The sequence below is a fragment of the Macrosteles quadrilineatus genome, unplaced genomic scaffold, assembly GCF_028750875.1.
Source record: "Macrosteles quadrilineatus isolate MER2022 unplaced genomic scaffold, UCM_ALF_1.0 Scaffold_2__2_contigs__length_208266976, whole genome shotgun sequence".
Classification (NCBI taxonomy): Eukaryota; Metazoa; Arthropoda; class Insecta; order Hemiptera; family Cicadellidae; genus Macrosteles; species Macrosteles quadrilineatus.
Genome location: NW_026542595.1, coordinates 186744042 through 186753972, shown reverse-complemented (window position 1 = coordinate 186753972; position 9931 = coordinate 186744042). Strand labels below are relative to the sequence as shown.

Sequence of the window (9931 nt, the reverse complement as noted above, 5' to 3'; positions counted from 1 at the left end):
CTTTAAAAGGTGACACAGGATTTTTCTCCTCGATCCTTCCAAAACAACCACAATCCCATACACTTCACAAAAACAAATTCCAAACATGACATTTCCCAAATGATTTCGGGACCTTCAGATACAAGTCCTACCCCACGAGCACTTAGTCGGTAAGATAAGAGGTTTTCGCAAAAACCAAGTGATGCACGTCTTGAAGCTGGACCAATTGAAAACATGAAGCTAATCTATTACTGTGGGTGATGAGGATGCGCGCGCATCGTGCCCGGAGCGCTAGTGCTTGGTGTCAGTAGGTCCTCAGCTTCAGTCGTGTTAGAGACGTCTAACAGGGAGGTTGGACCAGGCAGATCGATCTGCTTATACACGTGTTCGTAGTGCGAGTCGCGCGGATATTCGGTTATTGTGTTGTGTTCTCTTCGACTGTGTACCGGGACTTTGGTGAGTCGAAGTTTATATATGTAGATAAATTTGTTTTAAGATTTTAAATTAGTTATTCAATGGAACTACTTCTAATGTGAAATTATTGAGAAATATTAAAAATATAGTTTAGTGATATTCGGTTTAATGTATTACGTTGGAGAATAAATAAAATAAAACACTTTTTTATCCGAATCCAAATTCGTTCTGGATTTTCTTCAAGCTCTTCATATTTTGGTTATCCATTATGAAGTGCTTGAAGAAAATCAATAACAAATTTGGATTTGAATAAAAAGGTGTTTTATTTGATTTATTTTGTAACGGCATACACCATTTTACAACATGTACTGCAAATCACCAACAAAATGGGAAACAACTAAAGAGGCTGACAATCACTTAGATATAAAAACCAATTGACTATTGAAAATAAAACAAGCATTAACGACAAATTAAAATAATATGTGAGCAAACAAAATAAATAAATATTTAACAAATATTAACAATGCAATTATGTTGTCGTATTATTCCCGAACAAACATAGTTCAGTGAATGTGATTATTTTTTGGTAAATGTGATCGCTAATATTAAATTCCAATTAATTTAACTACCAACGTTTTTACCTAAAAGATGTATAAACTCTGCCGGTATGAAAGATACATCGGGATTGATCTAATATTGTAAGTTGTGTATCAAAAATGGAGCACCCTTAATAAAGGTAATACTATTGCAAATACAATAAATTGCAATATAAATTGTTTTAATGTCAACACCGTTTAAGGAAAAACAATACTAAACACACTTTATTAAGGAGCTTCTTGAAACGTCCCCAATAAATGACATGTAAGGCTAATACCTGTCATAACAACATTCATAACAATTTCGTAACCCACTCAGTAAAGACGTTGTGTAGTGTATATCAGTGAACATTTGCAATTTGATAAAATATTATAAAATATACTATTCTTGTAAAGTATCATTTAATACTAACTTTAGGAATCTACTTAACACAAACTTAAACAGTTATCACTTAATCATGAACTTTAAAACACGGTACTGTATTGAAATCTATAACAATTATCGTTTGTATAGTTTTGACATGCAATAGTTGTTTATTATTAGATATATTGTATTTGAAAATTAAATTTTCATTTTCAAATACAATATCTACTTAACATTACATAAACGTATGAAATTGTAAAAAGGTGCTGTTAATAAAGTACGTAAATGAGTACTGTATCAAGGAAAGAATCTCATGAGAACAATATAATAACTGCACGTATTATTGGTTGTTTAAGTATTTAGAATACGTCCCACAAGATCCATTATTGTTTACAAATATTTAAAATGTACGAAATATTATATTATTATGTTTAGTAATAATCAGGAATTCAATAAATATATTTATGGCTCTTAAAATGTCAAAATTCAGTTATTATATGTGCTGTAGACGTCCCCTCATATAAAACATAAAACAAAACTTTAGGAGTTAAAACAATTTACATACGGGATAGAAAGTTTCAGAGACATAATTGATGAACTACGTAAATAGCCGCATAGCAGCCAGTTGGAATATTAACAAAAATTATGTTGTACAGCCATACCGCAAATAAATATAAGATAAATATAAAACTAAATTCATCTCATATTTCAAAACAGTTAATTATTATTTTATTCTCTGTTTTCCTCCAGTTCTATTTTGTTGAACTAAATATAAAATCTCCCTAACATTAAGAAAATTAAATAGCAACTCTCCTTATTAAGAAAAGATAGGGTTAACCACGTTTATTTTTATCGATATATGTATGTATGTTTGAGGAAATTGATCTTAACTGAACAATACCTCCTCCTCCAGTAAGTTTATTGAAATTTAAGTTGATATTTTAACGTCTAGCCATATTAAAAACTTCTTGTCCACTTATATTCGCAGTTGAAAAGGCATTGCATAAAAGTAAGTCAACCCTGGTCATAGCTCTTTAAAAAAAATACGATTGTTATACAAATCTATTTACTGTTGCAGTGAACATTTCTTATCACAGTTAGTAATCATTATCCAAAATTCCTTGTCACCAAAATGTGGTTAAATTGCTATATTTAAGTTTACCTGTAGCAACATCGAATTAAAAATGTGTACCTTAAATAATAAGTATTTTAGCAGAGGTTTAGAGGAAATGATTATAATTTCCTAATAGAAATTAGCTTTTTAGTTAAATGGAGGTCAAAGTATATAATATAAACTTATGTAAAAGGTATAAGAACTTAAGATAGCAGGACACTGAATTGGAAGTCCATCCTACAACGCTCTTTTTTAACTACACAACTTGCTGAAACACAGAAGGGTTGTGCACCTCTGTAAGACTATTATAAGTCAAAAACGTAGTATATAGGCAACGATTAACCTATCCAAGTATTTTACGGTGACAATTACAAATTTCTGAAACAATACTTTTAAACACATAACTTCAAATTACAATAGACTCACTCACAATTTACATTTAAAACTACAGTATATTTACCGTGTCTGGATCGAAAACTGGTAGATAATGGCGCGCAAATGATGTGTGCGAACTCTGTTTACCTGAATTTGCGTCAGGTATAGAGTGGGGGGGGGGGGGGGTAAACACGGAGAGCAAAGTGGATTGCTGCCCCCCTTTTCACCCCCCAAAATACTTATCGGGTCGATTTGTTGTGCCTGTGACATCTGTAAACCTAAATCATATTACTTCGTGAGAACTTTCACACATGCCTGACTCAGGGATTACATTCATTTCCGGATGTTTATTGTTTCAACACAAATAATTTGTGTTTGTTTTGATTCGCTCGTGTTATTTTTGTTTGGCAAATTCGTAATTTTTGCTATTTGCTTTTAGAGACACATTGAAAGGGTGAATTCGTTTCTGCCTAAGCAGTTTAATCAGACCGCACTATATAAGGTTAAATCCAGGCTTTTACAAGTGCAGCTTACTTCTGAAACAAAGGTGCACGTTTAATACCTATTGTTCTGTTAGTTATCAAAGTGTTTCTATTGACCGTTAAACAGTGTGCCCAATGACTTCTGTCTAAATTAGTTATGAATCATGTGTCAATGCTGCATATGAAGTGTGCTACGTTGAATTAACAATTATGCTTGTGGATTCATATACGTACCAAACACCAAAACGTTGCATTATATGATCTGTATTGTCATTAAAGATTCTGCTCAATATACGCTTGTCGTTGGAATTTCCAATGATATCTTTAAATGTTTAGAAGTTATCTTTTGATGGTAACAAATCTTTAAAAATCCTTCACAATATTAACTTTATGGTAGCCACCAAGGAAAACCCCCTACTCTTAATCAAACACTATAACTATACCAATTGGAATAAACCCTAAGGTCGTAATAGTCCAATTACATGTTAGTGTTACATTTTTTTTGAGTGTTGAAATTATAATACTCTCGTAACATTTCACATTGTTGGCCATAACACTGTGTGCTAAAAGCCAATAAAGTATCACAGTCTTTAACGTAATCCTCCTGTTCAAATTAAATGGGCACTGCCTCATGACAGAAATGCAAAAATACGCTTCCCTATTACCATAAAGGGCCGCAAACGGCGGGGCTAAAATTAAAGGGTATACGGGCACGAGATGCTTTATAAGTGCGCTCCCCAGCTGACCTGTGGATCGCCAAAACGCAATATACTCTAATGAATAAATTGCTAACGAACCATCCTCCACCAAACTTGGCAGTTCGTTTGCCTTTGTTTCTAAACAGAGTGAACGCTCTTATATCTAATGGATATTCCGTGCTGGATGTGGGCGGCAAATTACGGTGTTTGCGATGTTATTTAGCCATTGCGATAACGGTATGGGATTCTATTATTCATTATTTACCCTTATCTAAATGGACTTTTTTCTCTGGTTTACAGGTAATGGGGTTGGTTGTATATGTCAAGTTGTAGTTCACAGTAGTTCGTGCAGCGATAGCGATAGTGGTACTGTAGTTGTATTGTTCTAGGATACACTTTATCTTTTGGTAATTATCAACTTAATTTACATTGTAAGTAGCTGTACACGAGTGCTATTAGCTGCGTTTTACGATAACCTTTTTTATTTTTTATATTCTTGTAATTAAAGAAGAATGTAGCAGTAGAATGTTTCATTATGAACTCAATTATCCATGGATATAAAAACAGGCAATAATAGGTCGTTAAAGAGCTTTATATCACCCAAAAAAGCCATAATATTTACTGCTTACTAATGACACAATCATACTTGCAATTGGTATAGTAAATAATAAAATTGGTTATAAAGGACTTCTGAGAATAAGTTTATTATGATTTTTAATTAAATTTATTATATATTTGATTTATTTTGCACTATATCGAAAAGAACGTTCTCTGTGGCAACATGTATAACTGTATAACCAATTACGATATCAAACTTGTCTTTGCATTAATAAAACTTTTTTAATTAACTTGCTATGATTTCAATAACAATTTTCCTCTTAGTAATAGCTATTGTAATAATACTTGAAAACCTCATTTTAAATCCGCATCTATCCTCACAGCAGAAATGTACACGTAAGTATTTTTTTAAAGACAAATAAATCATAATTCATACAAATTTTCTGACACAAACCGACAGACACATATAGACTGTATGTGTTACAAAACCATTATCAAACAATTCTTATAGTAGTAGGGAATTCCTAATTAGACCTTGGTCCTGTATTAACTATGAATTACTCAACGAGTGTTTGCTGGATTTAACTGCTACGATGAATATGACAAACCTTGGTTTTAGTTTATTGTTGAAAGCATATTTAATTAATTATTACTCAGATTATGCAGAATTTTAATAAGATTTTTGCGCAAACAACAATCAACAGATTATTTTCCATGGGTATAACATAGTTTGTTGTATATACATTATTATATTATATGCTTTTAATATTATTTGTCCTGTGTTATACATTTTAACTAATTTGGTACCCAGATAGTGTTCAATGAAGATTTTAATGCCAAAAGTTATGTGTAGTTTGACCCTGAATGGTGGGGTGAATTAAAATTTGTTTACACGAAAATGCCCAGAAACCGTACTGGTTCGTGAACTTATTTTAACAATTTTTTTCGAAATATTATCGAAATCGCAGACTTTTTACTCAAGGTACAACGGTGCTTACAAACATCTTTAAGACCATTCATTAAAAACAAAGAAATACACAAATTAGAACTAGCCCTGTTTTTACTTTCAAGAACCCTTAAACAAAACAATGATCGGTGTCCCAGACCTACGTCTTACCGTCTTACCACTACAGTAATAGCTCATAACTAATAAGCAAACTAATTAAGGTGGCCTAAATGCAAGATGTAAAATTATAGGAAAATGTATTAATAAAAGAGTGATTGTTCGAGAGCATGTCAGCCTGACAAGTGACACTGACAGCGGCTATCCACTGTACCTGACATTGTTGTCACCTCACATGACTGTACCGCGATGTGTTTTGATTTTTATCGTGTTTGCTTTACACATATACTATAATTTATATCTTGTGTGTTATACGGCGCTTCAGAGCATTTACATAGAGTCGGGCAATTATTTTAACCATATACATCTATATACTGTACACCGAGTTTTTTTTTTTTTTATATTATGTAAATATTTTATAAGTTAAATATAATATTATAACAGCTGATGCATCTGTAATAATGTGATAAATTACAGCTCTTTAATTGAGGTTTGTGCCCTTAGGAGAGGGTTTATCGAAAAACTTATATTTTTTCTCAAGTTTTGTAAAATAACCAATCCAATTTTCAATGTTCCCTCTTATGTATTTAAGAGTACAATGAAGATTTGCTCCTTCTCCATGACTGTGATTTTAACCTAAACATGCACTGATGGGGCAAAAATAATAATTTATGTAACATAAAAATATCTATTTCTTTATCAAACCGCGACAAGCTTAGTTTATCAGTAAACCGTTACCCATACCACCGTACTTGGATTGATTTTGCATACACATTTTTACTGAAAGAGTGATGCAAAACCTACAATCACGAGCAATTTCGTTAATTCCGGACCTTGGACGGATAGAACAATAGCTCCTTTCAGACAATTATCAGCAAGATACCGGCAAGGCCAACGTTGTGGCAGGGCTAGATGACCCAACATGTTATCAACTTGTTGAGTAAACAACTGTAAGATGTCGTGAGCGACATTGGACCTGGGAACTGCGTAGCTCTGGTATTCAGAGATGCAGAATTACTTATATACGACAAATATATACTGTTTGGTGACAAATAAGACTTTAGGGATGATTCAGAAACTTTAAAATCTTTATACTACGTAAAGCGAGCTTAAACTTAGCCTTTATGAGCTTTAACATGTTTAGTAGTTAAAAGTAGTGGTATATTCGTCATATAATTTAAAACTATGCTATAAATTAACTGATAGTCTACTTATACTTTATTGTTTTAATTTATTGACGTGAGTTTCCTCTAAAGTGTATTTTTTGGGGAAAAGTTAAAAAGTGTTTTCGATTAGAAATGCGAAAACGAACTTATCAACAACCGTACCAACTTTATTCATTGACCGCTTGAATATTTTAGTTTATGATCGGACTAGTATTTTTAACTCAATCGAGGAACAACTCTTTTTAAACAGTAAATTTGATTTAGAGTTCTTATTTAGCTGATTAATATCTAAATGTTTTAAAAATATGACCGAAATTAAAAACAATCTGTACACATATTCCTGTGTACTTTCTAACTGTATAACAGGTTCGGACGCCGCTACCTCCACTCTCAGAACTTCAACTGAAATTATGTGGTTGAACAAACACGGTCAGCTGTGAGTGGACAGACAGACAGACAGACAGACAGACTCCAGTCCAGATACAATCTGTCGGTGTCCGGAGTCGTTTACGGTCAGTTATACGACCAATTATCACCGTTCTGGACTCCAAATCGATCGAGAAATCGGTAGTTGGACTGGAAATGACTTCCCGTTCTGACGTGTGAGTCGTGAAGAAGACATTAATGGCAATTAATGTTAAGGATGGGAAACACATGTAGTTGGTGGGATTTGTGGTTACAACTTGTTAAGGTGATTAGGCATATTAATGTGGATCTTGTCCCTAGTAGGTTTGAAAAGTGGACTGATAAGTGTTCCTAACTTGTAAATTTGTGACTTTCTATGTTAGAATTTATAAACAGGTAAGGAGTAGAAAATTATAGATTGTTGTCACTGTAATTAGCGTAATATTTTGTTAAAGCCATCATAAATTATTTGAACTACAGTAAATACATGACTATTGAATATTTAACTGTGCATAGAACTAGACATTCAATTCAAATAATCTATTTTCTAGTCTGTTTGAGTCAACCAAGTTGAATATTGCATCCTCGACGGAATGCGTTTGTGTAAATTAATGATATCTGTCACATAAGGTAAATGTGTCTATCAAATATGCGTATAAACAGAAACGATGGCTCAATGTGAACTTTAGCAGCAGAATAAAACACATTCTAACGAACGTACCTTAACAGAACGAATAGCATCGTTACTTTCGCATTCGCGTGCATTTCAAGCTAACCTTCGCGATATCCAGCCAAGCCGACTAACTAATCACAACAAACGGCGAAGTGGAAAGATAAGGCGTTCGCGTATATTTCAAGCGGAAAGTTCTGCTTCTTTTCAGGATCGTACATCAAAACTTGCTTCCATAACTAGACAACTTGACAAATAAAACAAACTCGGGATTCTCAGTCCCTTGTTACGTCTTACCAGGCTCTGAGTTAGCCTGTCTTGCTGTCTGCAATACTTGTAATAAAGTTCATTATTGGAAGGGAAGTTTATTTTATAATTCAACGTAAATCCCAGATGTTATTAGATTAGTTCTGTTTTGAAAGGAAACGTGGATAATGCTTTGAGATCTTGTTAACTTTGGGATTAAATATCTTGGTACTGCTTTATTGAATAGTCTTACAAGTAACTTGGACTTTCAATAAGATCAAAATATTTTAGGTGATTTTAGTGTCTCATTTCAATAATTTATAGTCCGTAATTAGTGTACTATTGTACAAATTTGACTTATAACTAAAGACGAGAAAGTGTAACTGTGCAATACACCCCTACGGCTGCAATGATCTCTTAGACTTTTCCACCCCCAAGGCCACTGGTAAGTGTAGAGCTGGAAACGCGGAACCGCGCCAAATTGGTACCTTTCCCTCGCTTTATGTTGCCTCACTCGCACAGTAGCGCCATCTGTGTGTCAGGGTAACCATAATGCCACCTTGGCGCAGATAGATGGCGTATATGGCAACTGGCGATCCCCACTGCAACTTCCTCGATTGTGGTATTCAATTACAGCTTCATTTGCCATGCATATTGCATGCAATAAGGACGAAAACGGCGTGCAGCATTTGCCTCGGAGCGAACATGTCGCTGAACAACGTCGTTGTGGCTTTAATGTTTTGTAAATATAGTGATTAGGTGATAAACTCACTAAGGAAATGACGACATGTCAATGTTAATTATTGTTTGTTGATGTAAAATTTTTTATTATTGTTAAAGTTTCTGTCTACCTCAACCAAGATTTTAAAGTGCGAGGCTAGTATCACCACGAATTTAGAAACTTCTGCCATTAGCACAACATATTATACAAATCAGTATCAATGTTAGTTGAGAAAAACTCAATCGAATTAGTTAAAATCATAGTAGTTATGAAACTAAAGTAGTTAAACAACCTAAGATTTTCTCAAAGATTTATGACCAATATTTCAGAATTACCCAAGTCAAACTAATCGAACACGGATTATAGGAATCCGGATCAGTAATCCTGCGATATTAGAGCTCTGCCAAGACTTCTATAAAGGACACAAAGTGGGAATTCGCACAAATTATAATGAAAAACGTACTACAGAAAACTTGAATGTTACAAAATAAATAATATCGATTATCTTTTGATAACTATTTGGCAAGTTAGTGCAATATAATTGACTTATAAAAGTGGTTATTCATTAAAACACATGCCTAGGGTAGATAATTATTGGTGAGTTATTACTAATGTACCTGTTGCTCGAATTCGAGAAATTGCGAAGTATTATAAATGAAAGGTCAGTTTGCAAATCTATACACCTAGACGAATATTTTGGTATATAATTGGGGTTAAATCTTAAAACAAAAAGTCTTATTGTTCGCAAAGTTTCACGTAGAGTATTAATAATATAGATTATAAAAATTGCAGCTTATTATTACTAGCCTAACAATACTAAACAAAATCTAACTAAATTTCAATGAAAAAGTAAAAACCCTTTATTTGTATGTTTGTTTGTAGGCAATTTAAGAATTTTTATATCAATTATATTAATTGATGGCTTTCCACGACAACCTACATACACGTGAAAATGGCTGCATATTTTTAGAACAAGGAATCGGGTGTGGAATTTCGGCAAGCCGTTCTCTTTTCTCGGTATATTTACTTTTCATGACTCATTACATATCGGGGCACTCGGGAGTCATATACTGCCTCTAA

The 9931-nt window shown here is 33.3% G+C and overlaps 1 protein-coding gene across 1 annotated transcript in view; it reads left to right on the top strand.

Annotated features, from left to right (window-relative positions):
• Window positions 1–312: 312 nt before the first annotated feature.
• LOC128986373 (netrin receptor UNC5C-like) overlaps window positions 313–9931 on the top strand; it is a 78501-nt gene continuing 68882 nt past the window's right edge. The window contains exon 1 of the mRNA XM_054406723.1: window positions 313–435. The gene's annotated coding sequence lies outside the window, so the exon portion shown is untranslated. The remainder of the gene's footprint in view (window positions 436–9931) is intronic.